This window comes from Ovis aries, chromosome 18 (assembly GCF_016772045.2).
Source record: "Ovis aries strain OAR_USU_Benz2616 breed Rambouillet chromosome 18, ARS-UI_Ramb_v3.0, whole genome shotgun sequence".
In the NCBI taxonomy this organism is placed as follows: Eukaryota; Metazoa; Chordata; class Mammalia; order Artiodactyla; family Bovidae; genus Ovis; species Ovis aries.
In genome coordinates, this window is record NC_056071.1 from 2,068,057 (window position 1) to 2,085,100 (window position 17,044).

Sequence of the window (17,044 nt, forward strand, 5' to 3'; positions counted from 1 at the left end):
TTTCTGTGAGGTGTAACGTGGTTGGCAGAAGAGACTCTGAAGTTCAGCTTTCCCAGGGCTGCCCTCATTCCCAGGATGTGGAGGGGGGCCTACAGTCCCAGCAAGGGAGTCCCAGACACCAAAGCAGTGGAGAGGAGCAGAGCGGGGTTAAATCTGAACTTCAGATAAGCAACATGTGTATGTGGCTTTTGATCTATTTTTAAATTGAAGTGTATTTGATTTACAATGTTGTGTCTATTTCTGGTATACAGCAAAGTGATTCAGTTATACAAATACATGTGTATTTCTTATATATATAAGAATGTTTTCCAGATTCTTTTCCATTTTAGGTTATTACAAGAAGTTGAGTATAGTTTCCTGTGCTATATAGTAGAATTTTGTAAACAAAATAATTTTTTGAGTAAAAGTAGATTCCCATACAATATTTGGGACATACTTATGTTTAAAAAATTATTTGTTTTTTATCTGAAATTCACATTTAACTGGCAATACTGTATTTTATTTGGCAACCCTAAATTATTTTTTGCCCAATAACAATTAGCTATTTCCATTTACATTATTGTTGGTGTGCTATGTGCTTAGTTGCTCAGTCATGTCCAACTTTTTGCAACTCCATGAACTGTAGCCTGCCAGGCTCCCCTGTCCATAAGGCTTCTCCAGGCAAGAATGCTGGAGTGGGTTGCCATGCCCTCCTTCAGGGGCTCTTCCCAATCTGGGGATTGAATCCAGATCTCCCATATTGCAGGCAGATTCTTTACTGTCTGAGCTACAAAGGAAGCCCAGCTACAGCCATGGTTGGTATAGTTATCATGAAATATTGATACAAGCATCAGTTCTGCAGAACTGCTGGAGTTGTTAAACTGGGTGCCAGCTTATTTAATACATTAATAAGGAGCACATCTTATCGTGTTAGGAAAACACCCAACCTTTCCTTCCTGCATGTCTCCTGTACCCCCCATGCAGATAATGTCACATCTGGGGCTTCTGGTCACCATACATATGGGTTTCCCCTCACCAAGCAACTTTGAAACACCAGTTGAGTGTCCTACAGCTTAACCCAGTATGTGGTGTCCTTCATGACCCCATATACTAGTAGATAGCATCAGAGCCCATGGGTGAAGCGTTCAGTTTAACAAGACCATCCCCATTTCAGGTGCCAATCTCAAGCAGTGGGTTCCCAGGTTGCCCACAACTTCTGTCCCATTGGGCTACAGTCAGAATCTCCCACAACCCCTTCCTCATTTAATGAATTTGCTGGAGTGAGCAGCTCATGGAACTCAGGAACATTTGCTTACATCAGTGTATTAAAGCACATGAGAAAGGATACAGATAAACAGCTTGATGAAGAAATACTTCTGGCGAGTTCTGGGAACGTCCCAAGCACAGATTTTGTCTTATGAGCCTGGGGTGCATTACCCTCCCGGTACACAAATATGTTCACCAACCAACAAGTTTTCCAAACACCATATTTTAAGAATTTTTATGGAGGCTTCCTCATGTAGGCAGAATCAATTTTAACTCCATTTCCAGCCCCTCTATCCTCTCTAGAGAAGTGAGGGTGTGGGATGGAAAAGTTCCAAGCTTCTAAGCATGGTTTGGTCTTTCTGGTGACTAGGAGCCACTGAGGAACCCTTTAAAGTATTACCTTTAAATTATTTTAATTTACTTTATCTACTTCAGAGAATAAATTTGTTCTATGTACAAAGAAATTAACATTTTTTTAAATTGAAGTATAATTGATTTGCAACATTGTATTGACTTCCCCAATGGCCCAGCAGGTAAAGAATCTGCCTGCAAATTCAGGAGACACAGGAGACGTGGGTTCGATTCCTGGGTTGGAAAGAGAGCCTGGAGAAGGCAATGGAAACCCACTCCAGTATTTGCGCCTGAAAAATCCCATGAACAGAGGCTGGCAGGCTACAGTCCATGGGTCACACAGGGTCTGACATGACTGGGCAACTAACACACTCACACACACACAGTTGATTTACAATATTGTATTAGTTGCTGGTGTACAGCAAAATGATTCAGTTATGCATATATATCTATGATTTTTCTGGTTCTTTTCCACTTTATGCTATTACGAAATATTGAGCATAGTTTTCTGTTCCACACAGTATGTTCTTGTGGCTTATCTATTTTATATATAGTAGTATACATATGGTATTCCCAAACTCTTAATTTATCTGCCCAGCTATCTTGCTCCTTTGGTAACCACAATTTGTTCTCTGTGTCCACGGGTCTAGTTCTGTTTTGTAAATAAGTTCACTTGTATCATGCTTAGATTCCACCTGTAAGTGTATCATATGATAATGATCTTCCTCTGTCTGACTTACTTCACTTAGCATGATTATGTCTAGGTCCATTCATGTTGGTGCAAATGGCATCATTTCATTCTTCTTTTGGCTGAGCAATATTCCATCGTATAAAAAGTAATTAAATTATTTTAATTTACTTTCCAAAACTGGTGTTGTTTCTGCTTTGGCTCAGCCTCTTCATTCCTTCTGGAGTTATTTCTCCATTGATATCTAGTAGCCTATTGGGTACCTACTGACCTGGGGAGTTCATCTTTCAGTGCCCTATCTTTTTGCCTTTTCATACTGTTCATGGGGTTTTCAAGTCAGGAATACTGAAGTGGTTTGCCATTCACTTCTCTAGGGGATCAATTTTGTCAGAACTCTCCTCCATGACCTGTCCATCTTGGGTGGCCCTACACGGCATGGCTCATAGTTTCATTGGGTTAGACAAGGCTGCGGTCCATGCAATCAGTTTGGTTAGTTTTCCATGATTGTAGTTTTCATTCTGTCTTCCCTCTGATGTGTGAGGGTAAAAGATTTGTGAAAGCTTCCTGGTGGGATGAACTGGCTGTGGGTAAAACTGGGCGTTGCTCTGTGGTCAGGCCCATGCTCAGTAAATCTTTAATCCAATTTTCTGCTGATGGGTGGGCTGTGTTCCCTCCCTGTAGTTTGACCTGAGGCCAAACTTTGGTGGGGTAATGGCAGTAATGTCAACCTCCTTCAAAAGGCCTCATGCCAGCATGCCAAGGCCCCCACGACTGTTGCAGTCAGTTCCCCTGACCCCACGGCAGGCCACTGTTGACCCACACCTCTGCCAGAGACTCCTGGACACTCACAGGCAAGTATGGTTCAGTCTCTTGTGGGGTCACTACTCCTTTTTTCTGAGTCCTGGTCCTCACAAGGCTTTGTTGCGCCCTCCAAGAGTCTGTTTCCCTGGGAGTTCTCAGTTTTTTTGCTGGATTCCCAGGTTAGGAAGGACTTCTCTAGTGGCTCAGATGGTAAAGCATCTGTCTACAATGCGGGAGACCTGGGTTCAATCCCTGGGTCGGGAAGATCCCCTGGAGAAGGAAATGACAATCCACTCCAGTACTATTGCCAGGAAAATCCCATGGACAGAGGAGCCTGGTAGGCTACAGTCCATGTGGTCACAAAGAATCGGACACGACTGAACGACTTCACTACTGGAAAAACCATAGCTTTGACTATACAGAACTTTGTCAGCAAAATAATGTCTCTGCTTTTCAATACGCTGGTTAGGAAATCTGTTGTGGGCCCTAGAACTTTTACAACAGTGTATGAACTTCTTTGGTATAATTGTTCCCCCTGTTTGTGGGTTGTCTCTGAGCTCCATAGAGCTCGGAGGCTCTATGGTGGAGCCGGTAGTGACCTCCTCCAAGAGGACTGATGCCGCATGCCACGCCCCCCTGGTCTGCTGCAGCCAGAGCCCCTGTTCCCGTGCAGGTCACTGCTGACTCGTGCCTCCACAGGAGACACTCAAACAGTCTCAGGCAGGTCTGCTCAGTCTCTCGTGGGGGTCACTGCTCCTTTCCCTTGGTCCTAGTACACACAAGGTTTTGTTTGCATTCTCCAAGTGTCTCTGGAGGGTCTGCAGATGGTGACTTTGACCATGAAATTAAAAGACCCTTGTTCCTTGGAAGAAAAGCTATGACAAACCTAGACAGTGTATTTTTTTTAATTTAAATTTATTTATTTTAATTGGACGCTAATTACTTTACAATATTGTATTGGTTCTGCCACACATCAACATGAATCCACCACAGGTATACACATGTTCCCCATCCTGAACCCCCTCCCACCTTCCTCCCTGTACCATCCCTCTGGGTCATCCCAGTGCACCAGCCCCAAGCATCCTGTATCGAACCTGGACTGGCGATTCATTTCTTATATGATATTATACATGTTCCCATGATATTCCCCCAAATCATCCCACCCTCTCCCTATCCCACAGAGTCCAAAAGACTGTTCTATACATCTGTGTCTCTTTTGCTGTCTCGCATACAGGGTTATCGTTACCATTTTTCTAAGTTCCATATATATGCATTAGTATACTATATTGGTGTTTTACTTTCTGGCTTACTTCACTCTGTATAATAGACTCCAGTTTCATCCACCTCATTAGAACTGATTCAAATGTATTCTATTTAATGGCTGAGTAATACTCCATTGTGTATACGTACCACAGCTTTCTTATCCATTCATCTGCTGATGGACATCTAGGTTGCTTCCATGTCCTGGCTATTGTAAACACTGCTGTGATGAACATTGGGGTACCTGTGTCTCTTTCAATTCTGGTTTCCTCGGTTTGTATGCCCAGCAGTGGGATTGCTGGGTCATAGGACAGCTCTATTTCCAGCTTTTTAAGGAATCTTCACACTGTTCTCCATAGTGGCTGTGCTAGTTTGCATTCCCACCAACAGTGTAAGAGGGTTTCCTTTTCTCCACACCCTCTCCAGCATTTGTTGCTTGTAGACTTTTGGATCGCAGCCATTCTGACTGGTGTGAAATGGTACCTCATTGTGGCTTTGATTTGCATTTCTCTGATAATGAGTGATGTTGAGCATCTTTTCATGTGTTTGTTAGCCATCTGTATGTCTTCTTTAGAGAAATGTCTGTTTAGTTCTTTGGCCTATTTTTTGATTGGGTCATTTATTTTTCTGGAATTGAGCTGCAGAAGTTGTTTGCATATTTTCGAGATTAGTTCTTTGTCAGTTGCTTCATTTGTTATTAGACAACGTATTGAAAAGCAGAGACATTATTTTGCCGACAAAGGTCTGTATAGTCAAAGCCATGGTTTTTCCAGTAGTCATGTATGGATGTGAGAGTTGGACCATAAAGAAGGCTGAGCACTGAAGAATTGATGCTTTTGAACTCTGGTGTTGGAGAAGACTCTTGAGAGTTCCTTGGACTGCAAGGAGATCCAACCAGTCCATTCTAAAGGAAATCAGTCCTGAATATTCATTGGAAGGACTGATGCTGAAGCTGAAACTCCAATACTTTGGCCACCTGAGGTAAAGAGCTGACTCACTGGAGAAGACCCTAATGCTGGAAAAGATTGAAGGCAGGAGGAGAAGGGGACGACAGAGGGTGAGATGGTTGGATGGCATCACCAACTCAATGGGTATGAGTTTGAGCAAGCTCTGGGAGTTGGTGATGGACAGGGAGGCCTGTTGTCCCTGGTGACCCCAGGGAAGTCCATGGTGTTGAAAAGAGTCAGACACGACTGAGAGGCTGAATGAAAACAACAAATCCACTTTGGAGAGTTAACTTGGTTTGTCTATGTACAATAAAAGTAGCATTCTTAACCTCTAAGTGGAAATTAGTTAATATTTTTTGAGCTTTTCCTCAGCCAGAATACCATTGTCTATCTCCTGGGCTCAGATCCCAGCTCTCCCACCTGCTGTTGTTGATGACCTTCCTCTGGCCTCAATTTTCCTCATCTGGAAAAGGAAAAGAATTAGAATATAACTCACAGTCTTCTGTGAGAAATAAGGTAGTCTGTCTATAGGAACCAGTTAGATAGCTATCTACTTTCTAAGGAGTATTTGAGGATGTTGCCTAACTTAGTTTTGTAATGTGTAGGTGTCACCTGACATGACTGATCTAATGGACCTGGGTCCCTACCCCTACCCCTACCCCACCACCAGTCACTGCCTCCAAAGCTTTAGAGATTAGATAGAAATGAAAAATGTGTGTAAAAACATACTTAGTGCTGGGAATACAGAGGGTTGCTTCTCACTTATACTTAACTATGAAAACCAGAGTGAAAACTATGAAAAGTCACAGACCTTTAGGCCTGTGTCTAAAGGGACTCAAATTAACACCATTGCCATTTAAACAGTGGAATTAAAATCACACTCTAGAGCTCTCACTGCTGTGGGGGGTGGGGGGGTGGGGGGGAGAGGCATATAGGGGAGAATTAATAAAAGCCTCCCCAGGTATATTCCCTCCCCATTACTTTCCTGGAACATGCTTAATATTCTGCAGTACATAATAGATTGAGAATGTATGGAAATAATTTATAAAATGTGATTATAATATCTGTAAGCATATATAGCATATCTGCAAACATTTTTTTCCCACAAAAATATGGGACTATTATCTTAAGGAGTACATCCTTATTTAAAGAAATCTTTCAATAGCCTCAGGTTGGGTCTCTGATTTTTTTACCTGGCCACTTTTGGGGACCCCTCAGAGCAGAAGGAGGGAACAAGGGGGGCAGTTGCCCTGACTCCTTTGAGGGATGGCTAGCAGAGAGGTTGCGCAGAGAAGCAGAAAGGCTGCTCATGAGACATCCAGGTTCACAGTAGTCCGTGCCTCTCATTCAAGCAGGAGTTTTCACTTAGGGGACTGACAGGCTTAGCAGTGCCCTGTGCACAACCCAGAAGAAACGTTGTCTATCAGGGACTTTGGTTTATTCTGACTGGCACTTGAGAAAACACTGGATGCCAGGGTTTTCTATTCAACTCCAGTGCCTTCCGGTGGATCTGGAACACGCAGGGTGGAAGGCCAGGGTACAGGGCCTAAGGCTGGTCTCTCCAGCTCAGGCAGAGCACACACAGGCATCTCCAGCAGAAGGTCATGTTTAAGAATGCACCTTTAAAGGACTTCCCTGGTGGCTCAGAGGTTCAAGTGTCTGCCTGAAATGCAGGAGACCCAGGTTCGATCCCTGGGTCAGGAAGATCCCCTGGAGAAGGAAGTGACAACCCACTCCAGTATTCTTGCCTGGAGAATCCCATGGAAGGAGGAGCCTGGTAGGCTCCAGTCCATGTGGTCACAAAGAGTCAGACACGACTGAGTGACTTCACTTTTCACTTTAAAGGGATAAACATGAAACTGCCTTTTTTACGTGAGCCAAGAATCACATCCCCCTTTTCACATGGTAGAATGTAAAGTTGTACTTCCTTTTTTAAAAAAAAATATGCTCTTTTCAGCCTTACTCTCAAGGTGTGATTCAATAAGAAGAGGCCAAAGAAGAGAATTTTAGACAATCTCTAAAAATATTGAAATGTTCAAGGTATACCGCATATGGAGATGCTTTTACTGAATCTGCATATAAATGCTTGATCAAATTGCATGTGTTTAAAAAAGCTAGCATTTTTATCATCAGGAAGCCAGTGGATTTGTGCCCTTATTTCAAAAAATGTGGTAAAAACCTCAGGGACATAGCCATGTTTCTTGGTGTGAGATGATGCTGATATTCTGATGTCAAAGATCAAAATGATATCTGCCTATTATAAAAAATTGTCATCAGTTAACTATGAAACATAGTGTTACAGAACATGAGCTGAAACTCTGCACCCATTAAATAACTGCCCTTTCTCCCCTCCCCCAAATGAATCTGACTACTCTTAAGTACCTCACATAACTGGGACAATAAGGTATTTGTCCTTTTGTGTCTGGCTTATCTCACCTAGCATAATGACTACAAAATTTATCCATGATATAAGGAATGCATCAGAATTCTCTTCTATTTTAAGGCTGAATAATATTCCATCTGTGGACTGCATGGAGGTCAAACCAGTCCATCCTAAAGGAAATCAGTCCTGAATATTCATTGGAAGGACTGATTCTGAAGCTGAAACTCTAATACTTTGGCCACCTGATGAGAAGAACTGGCTCCTTGGAAAAGATGCTGATGCTGGCAAAGATTGAAGGCAGAAGGAGAAGGGGACAACAGAGGATTATATGGTTGGATGGCATCACCAAGTGAATGGACATAAGTTTGAGCAAGCTCCGGGAGTTGGTGATGGACAGGGAAGCCTGGCGTGTTACAGTCCATGGGGTCTCAAAGAGTCGGACATGACTGAGCAGCTGAACTGAACCAAACTAAATATTCCATTGTATACTTTGCTTATCCATTCATCTATTGATGTTATTGATGGACACTTGTGTTGCTTCCACCTGTTGACTATTGTGAATAATACAGCTACGAACATGAGTGCATAAATACCTGTTTGAGTCCCTGTTTTCAACCGTTTTGGGTATAATCACAGTTAGGTTTTTTTTTTTTTTAGAAATCGTCATACTATTTTCCACATTGGCTGTAGCATTTTACGTTCCTACTTCAGTGCACAAACATTTCAGTTTTTACACATCCTTGCCAACACCTAATGTTTTATGCTTTATTTTGATACTAGCTTTCACAGGGGATATGTCATGATATCTCATTGTGGTTTTGATTTTCATTTCCCTAGTGATTAGTGATGTTGAGCATCCCTCCATGATTGACATTATCTTGGTAATGATGGTGATGCCTCCATCCCCAACACATGATTCAGCAGTATCGCTTTGCTTCCATGCTGCCAGGATTTCCTCCACAGGCATTTCCCACCACAATCTCTTCCCTCACATCACTTCTGCCCATCTCTGCACAGTCAACAGCAACCCTCACCCTGGGATTGCTCCACAATCCCTACACTCCAGCTCCCAGCCACTGTGCTTTCTAGGGGACCCCATCCCTATACAGGAGCAATGGCCAAGTAGAAGGTTGTGTGCTCATCTTCTCCTGTAAGAACTCCAAAACTACAACTTGCTGCTGAACAACAACAGGAGAATGTTCAGTTCAGTTTAGTTCAGTCACTCAGTCATGTCCGACTCTTTGTGGCCCCATGAATGGCAGCACGCTAGGCCTCCCTGTCCATCACCATCTCCCAGAGTTCACTCAGACTCACGTCCATTGAGTCAGTGATGCCATCAAGCCATCTCATCCTCTGTCGTCCCCTTCTCCTCCTGCCCCCACTCCCTCCCAGCATCAGAGTCTTTTCCAATGAGTCAACTCTTTGCATGAAGCGGCCAAAGTACTGGAGCTTCAGCTTTAGCATCATTCCTTCCAAAGAAATCCCAGGGTTGATCTCCTTTAGAATGGACTGGTTGGATCTCCTTGCAGTCCAAGGGACTCTCAAGAGTCTTCTCCAACACCACAGTTCAAAAGCATCAATTCTTCAGTGCTCAGCCAACTCTCACATCCATACATGACCCAAGTAAGATGGTAGGTGTTGCAAGAGGGCATCAGAGGGCAGAAACACTGACACCATACTCACAGAAAACTAGTCAATCTAATCACTAGGACCACAGCCTTGTCTAACTCAATGAAACTAAGCCATGCCCACAGGGCAACCCAAGATGGGCGGGTCATGGTGAAGAGGTCTGACAATGTGGTCCGCTGGACAAGGGAATGGCAAACCACTTCAGTATTCTTGCCTTGAGAACCCCATGAACAGTATGAAAAGGCAAAATGATAGGATACTGAAAGAGGAACTCCCCAGGTCATTAGGTGCCCATATGCTACTGGAGATGAGTGGAGAAATAACTCCAGAAAGAATGAAGGCATGGAGCCAAAGCAAAAGCAATCCCAGCTGTGGATGTGATTGGTGATAGAAGCAAGGTCTGATGCTGTAAAGAGCAATAGTGCATAAGAACCTGGAATGTCAGTCCATGAATCAAGGCAAATTGGAAGTGGTCAAACAAGAGATGGCAAGAGTGAATGTCAGCATTCTAGGAATCAGCGAACTAAAATGGACTGGAATGGGTGAATTTAACTCAGATGACCATTATATCTACTACTGCGGGCAGGAATCCCTCAGAAGAAATGGAGTAGCCACCATGGCCAACAAAAGAGTCCCAGATGCAGTACTTGGATGCAATCTCAAAAATGACAGATTGATCTCTGTTTGTCTCCAAGGTAAACCATTCAATATCACAGTAATCCAAGTCTATGCCCCAACCAGTAATGCTGAAGAAGCTGAAGTTGAACGTTTCTATGAAGACCTATAAGACCTTTTAGAACTAACACCCAAAAAAGATGTCCTTTTCATTATAGGGGACTGGGATGCAAAAGTAGGGAGTCAAGAAACACCCGGAGTAACAGGCAAATTTGGCCTTGGAATACGGAATGAAGCAGGGCAAAGACTAATAGAGTTTTGCCAAGAAAATGCACTGGTCATAGCAAACATCCTCTTCCAAAACACAAGAGAAGTCTCTACACACGGACATCATCAGATGGTCAACACTGAAATCAGATTGATTCTATTCTTTGCAGCCAAAGATGGGGAAGCTCTATACAGTCAACAAAAACAAGACTAGGAGCTGACTGTGGCTCAGATCATGAACTCCTTATTTCCAAATTCAGACTGAAATTGAAGAAAGTAGGGAAAACCGCTAGACCATTCAGGTATGGCCTAAATTAAATCCCCTATGATTATACAACGGAAGTGAGAACTAGATTTAAGGGCCTAGATCTGATAGATAGAGTGCCTGATGAACTATGGAATGAGGTTTGTGACATTGTACAGGAGACAGGGATCAAGACCATCCCCATGGAAAAGAAATGCAAAAAAGCCAAATGGCTATCTGGGGAGGCCTTACAAATAGCTGTGAAAAGAAGAGAGGCAAAAAAAGGAGAATGTTGGATCCCACCAAAAAAGATACCCCACATCCAAGAGTAAAATAGAAGCCCCATTAAGATGGGGCTAGGAAGGGTGAAATCGTATTTAGAATCAAACATCATACCCACCAGAGATGCTCTGAGGGCTCAAACAAAACCTTGTGCACACCAGGACCCAGAGACCCCACAGACACTGAGCCGGACTTGCCTTTGAGGGTTTGAGTGTCTCCTGCATTGGCATGGGTCAGCAGTGGCTGCAGCAGACCTGGGAGGCTCCGGGTGTGGTGTAAGTCCTCTTGGAGGAGGTTGCCATCAGCCCCACCATAAAGCCACCGAGCACACAACCCACAAATTGGAGCAAAATTATACGAAAGAAGTTCTTGGAATGTTTTGAAATTTCTAGGGCCCACAACAGATTTCCCAACCAGAGGATCCAGCAAAGGGACTGAGAACCCCCAGGGAATTTGACCTTGGAGACCACTAGGATTTGATTACAGCACGTCCACAGAACTGGGAAATGGTCTTCTGGAGGGCACAAATAAAACCTTGTGGGAAACAGAACCCAGGAGAAAGGAGCAGTGAACCCACAAAAGACTGAGCCAGACTTGCCTGCGAGTGTCCAGGAGTCTCTGGCAGAGGCGTGGGTTGACAGTGGCCTGACATGGGGTCAGGGGCACTGACTACAACAGTGCTGGCATAAGCCCTTTTGAAGGAGGTTGCCATTACCCCTGCAATAGTTCGTCCCCAGGCCAAACAACAGGGGACAGAGCCCTGCCCATCAACAGAAAATTGAGTTAAAGATTTATTGAACATGGCCCCATCCATCAGAATAAGACCAGATTCCCCCACAGCCAGTTCCTCCCATCAGGAAGCTTCCACAAGCCTCTTATCCTTATCTGTCAGAGGACAGACAGAATGGAAAACCCAATCACAGAAAACTAACCAAACTGATCACATGGATCACAGCTTTGTCTAACCCAATGAAACTATGAGTTTTGCCATACAGGGCCACCCAAGATGGTGGAGAGTTCTGACAAAGCATGGTCCCCTGGAGAAAGGAATGGAAAACCACTTCAGCATTCTTGCCTTGAGAACCCCATGTGTGTGCTCAGTCGCTCAGTCATGTTTGACTCTTTGCGAGGAGTAGAACTCCTCCAAAAGAGTTCTACTCTTTTGTGTAGCCCAGGCTCCTCTGTCCATGGAATTTTCTAGATAAGAAAACTGCAGTGGGTTGCCATTTCCTTCTCCAGGGATCTTCTGGACCCAGGGATTGAACCAGTGTCTCTTGCTCCTCCTGCATTGGCAGGTGGATTCTTTTTTACCCCCGGGCCACCTGGGAAGCCCTGAGAACCCCATGAACGTATGAAAAGGCAAAAGATATGACACAAGATGAACTTTCCAGGTCGGTAGGTGCCTAATATGCTACTGGAGAAGATTAGAGAAATAGTTCCACTAAGAATGAAGAGAAGGAGCCAAAGCAAAAACAATGCCCAGTTGTGGATATGACTGATGACAGAAGTAAAGTCCGATGCTGTAAAGAACAATATTGCACAGGGCCAAGGAATGTTAGGTGCATGAATCAAGGTAAATTGAAAGTGGTCAAATAGGAGATGGATAGCTCAGATGGATAGCCTGCAATGTGGGAGACCAGGTTCGATTCCTGGGTTGGGAAGATCCACTGAAGAAGAGAAAGGCTATCCACTGGAGAAGGGAAAAGCTACCCACTCCAGTATTCTGGCCAGGAGCATTCCATGGATTGTATAGTCCACAGAGTCGCAAAGAGTGAGACATAACTGAGCGACCTTCACTTTCAGAAGTGAACATCAATATTTTAGGAATCAGTGGACTAAAGTGGATGTGATCAGACAAATCTAATTCAGATGACCATTATATCTACCACTATGGGCAAGAATCCCTTAGAAGAAATGGAGTAGCCCTCATGGTCAACAAAAGAGTCGAAAATGAAATACTTGAGTTCAACTGCAAAAACGACAGAATGATCCGTTAGTTTCCAAGGCAAAACATTCAATATCACAGTAATCCAAATCTATGCCCCAACTACTAATGTTGGAGAAGCTGAAGTTGAACAGTTCTATGAAGACCTACAAGACCTTCTAGAACTAACACCATAAAAGAAAAAAAAAAAAAAACAAATGATGTCCTTTTCATCATAGGGGACTGGAATGCAAAAGTGAGAAGTTAAGAGATATCTGGAGAAACAAGCAGATTTTCTCTTGGAGTACAAAATGAAGCAGGGCAAAAGCTAACAGAGTTTTACCAAGAGAATGCACTAGTCAAAAAAAAAAAAAACAAAAAAACTTTTCCAACGTAAGAGGCGACTCTACACATGGATATCACCAGATGGTCAATACTGAAATCAGATTGATTATATTCTTTGTAGCCTCAGATGGAGAAGCTCTATACAGTCAGCAAAAAAAAAGACTGAGAGCTGACTGTGGCTCAGATCATGAGCTCCTTGTTGTAAAATTTAGACTTAAAATGAAGAAAGTAGGGGAAACCGCTAGGCAATTCAGGTATGACCTTATCAGATCCCTTATGACTATACACTAGAAGTGACAAATAGATTCAAGGGATTAGGTCTGATATAGTGCCTGAAGAACTATGGACAGAGGTTCATGACATTGTACAGCAGGCAGTGATCAAGACCATCCCCAAGTAAAAAAAAAAAACGGAAAAAGGTAAAATGATTGCTGGAGGAGGCCTTGCAAATACCTGAGAAAAGAAGAGAAGTAAAGGCAAAGGAGAAAAAGAAAGATATACCCATTGGAATGCAGAGTTCCAAAGAATAGCAAGGAGAGAGAAGAAAGCCTTCCTTGGTGATCAGTCCAAAGAAATAGAGGAAAACAATAGAATGGGAAAGACCAGAGATCTCTTCAAGAAAATTAGAGATACCAAGGGAACATGTTATGCAAAGATGGGCTCAACAAAGGACAGAAATTATAGGGACCTAACAGAAGCAGAAGATATTAAGAAGAGTTGGCACGAATACACAGAAGAACTGAACAAAAACGATCTTCACGACCAAAATAATCACGATGGTATGATCACTCACCTAGAGCCAGACATCCTGGAAAGCGAAGTCAAGTGAGTGGGCCTTAGGAAGCATCACTATGAACAAAGCCAGTGGAGGTGATGGAATTCCAGCTGAGCTATTTCAAAACCTTAAAGATGATGTTGTAAAAGTCCTGCACCTAATATGCCAGCAAATTTGGAAAACTCAGCAGTGGCCACAAAACTGGAAAATGTCAGTTTTCAATTCAATCCCAAAGAAAGGCAATGCCAAAGAATGTTCAAACTGCCATACAATTGCACTCATCTCACACGCTAGTAAAGTAATGCTTAAGATTCTCCAAGCCAGGCTTCAACAGTACATGAACCGTGAACTTCCAGGTGCTCAAGTTGAATTTAGAAAAGGCAAAGGAACCAGAGATCAAATTGCCAGCATTCATTGGATTGGCAAAAAAGCAAGAGAATTCCAGAAAAACGTCTACTTCTGCTTTATTGACTATGCCAAATCCTTTAACTGTGTGGATCACAACAAACTGGAAAATTCTGAAAGATACAGGAATACTAGACCACCTTACCTGCCTCCTGCGAGATCTGTATGCACATCAAGAAGCAACAGATAGAATGGGATATGGAACAACGGAATGGTTCCAAATCGGGACAGGAGTATGTCAAGGCCATATATTGTCACCTTGCTTTTTTAATTTATATGCAGAGTACGTCATGAGAAATGCTGGACTGGATGAAGCACAAGCTGGAATCAGGATTGCCAGGGGAAATATCAATAACCTTGGATATGCAGGTCACATCACCCTTATGGCAGAAACCAAAGAAGAACTAAAGACCCTCTTGATGAAAGTGAAAGAGAAGAGTGAAAATGTTGGCTTAAAACTCAACATTCAGAAAACTAAGATCATGGCATCCAGTCCCATCACTTGATGGCAAATCAATGGGGAAACAATGGAAACAGTGAGACACTTTATTTTCTTGGGCTCCAATCACTGCAGATGGTGATTGCAGCCATGAAATTAAAAGACACTTGTTCCTTGGAAAAAAAGCTATGATCAACCTAGACAGCATATTTAAAACCAGAGACATTTGCCAACAAAGGTCTGTCTAGCCAAGGCTATGGTATTTCCAGTAGTAATGTATGGATGTGAGAGTTGGACTATAAAGAAAGCTGAGCACAAAGAATTGTTGCTTTTGAACTATGGTGTTGGAGAAGACTCTTGAGAGTCCCTTGGTCTGCAAAGAGATCAAACCAATCAATCCCAAAGGAAAGCAATCTTGAATATTTATTGGAAGGACTAATGTTGAAGCTGAAACTCCAATACTTTGGTCACTTAATGGGAAGAACTGACTCATTGGCAAAGACCCTGATGCTAGGGAAGATAAAAGGCAGGAGGAGAAGGGAACAACAAAGGGTGAGATAGTTGAATGGCATCAGTGACTTGATGGCCATGAGTTTGAGCAAGCTCTGGGAGTTGGTGATGGACAGAGAGGCCTGGCATGTTGTAGTCCATGAGACTGCGATAGTCAGGCACAACTGAGTGACTGAACTGAACTGACTCCAGCGTGTTCTTGCCTTTAATGTCCACATCTGCCAGTGCTAGTTCATTTTCTTTTTCCAGGAGTCTCATTATCCTTTAACATATTCCGTAGACAGAAAGTCTGCCTAGATTATTGTGTGGATTTAATCTGCAATTTGTACCACTAAGCAAGATTCGATGCTGTAATGAGCAATATTGCATAGGAACCTGAAATGTTAGGTCCATGAATCAAGGCAAATTGGAAGTGGTCAAACAGGAGATGACAAGAGTGAACGTCAACATTCTAGGAATCTGTGAACTAAGATGGACTGGAATGTGTGAATTTAACTCAGATGGCTATTATATCTACTACTGTGGGCAGGAATCCCTTAGGAGAAATGGAGCAGCCATCATAGTCAACAAAAGAGTCCCGAATGCGGTACTTGGATGCAATCTCAAAAACGACAGAATGATCTCTGTTCGTTTCCAAGGCAAACCATTCAATCTCACGGTAATTCAAGTCTATGCCCCAACCAGTAATGCCAAAGAAGCTGAAGTTGAACAGTTTTATGAAGACCTACAAGACCTTCTAGAACTAACACCCAAAAAAGATGTCCTTTTCATTATAGGGGATTGGACTGCAAAAATAGAAAGTCAAGAAACACCTGGAGTAACAGGCAAATTTGGACTTGGAGTACAGAATGAAGCAGGGCAAAGGCTAATAGAGTTTTGCCAAGAGAATGCACTGGTCATAGCAAACACCTTCTTCCAAAACACAAGAGAAGACTCTATGCATAGAAATCACCAGATGGTCAACACCAAAATCAGATTGATTATATTCTTTGCAGGCAAAGATGGAGAAGCTCTATACAGTCAGCAAAAACAAGACCAGGAGCTGACTGTGGCTCAGATCATGAGCTCCTTATTGCCAAATTCAAACTGAAATTGGAGAAAGTGGAGAAAACCACTAGACCATTCAGGTATGACTTAAATCAAATCCCTTATGACTATACAGTGGAAGCGAGAAATAGATTTGATAGAGTGCCCGATGAACTATGGATGGAGGTTCATGACATTGTACAGGAGACAGAAATCAAGACCATCCCCAAGAAAAAGAAATGCAAAAAAACCAAATGGCTGTCTGGGGAGGGCTTACAAAGAGCTGTGAAAAGAAGGGAAATGAAAAGCAAATGAGAAAAGGAAAGATATACCCATCATCTGAATGCAGAGTTCCAAATAGCAAGGAGAGAAAAGAAAGCCTTCCTCAGCAATCAATGCAAAGAAATAGAGGAAAACAATAGAATGGGAAAGACTAGAGATCTCTTCAAGAAAATTAGAGATACCAAGGGAACATTTCATGCAAAGATGGGCTCAATAAAGGACAGAAATGGTAGGGACCTAACAGAAGCAGAAGATATTAAGAAGAGGTGGTACGAATACACAGAAGAACTGGACAAAAAAGATCTTCATGACTCAGATAATCATGATGGTGTGATCACTCACCAAGAGCCAGACATCCTGGAATGCGAAGTCAAGTGGGCCTTAGGAAGCATCACTACAAACAAACCTAGTAGAGATGATGGAATTCCAGTTGAGCTATTTCAAATCCTGAAAAGTGATGCTGTGAAAGTGCTGCACTCAATATGCCAGCAAATTTGGAAAACTCAGCAGTGGCTACAGGACTGGAAAAGGTCAGTTTTCATTCCAATCCCAAGAAAGGCAATGCCAAAGAATGCTCAAACTACCGCACAGTCGCACTCATCTCACATGCTAGTAAAGTAATGCTC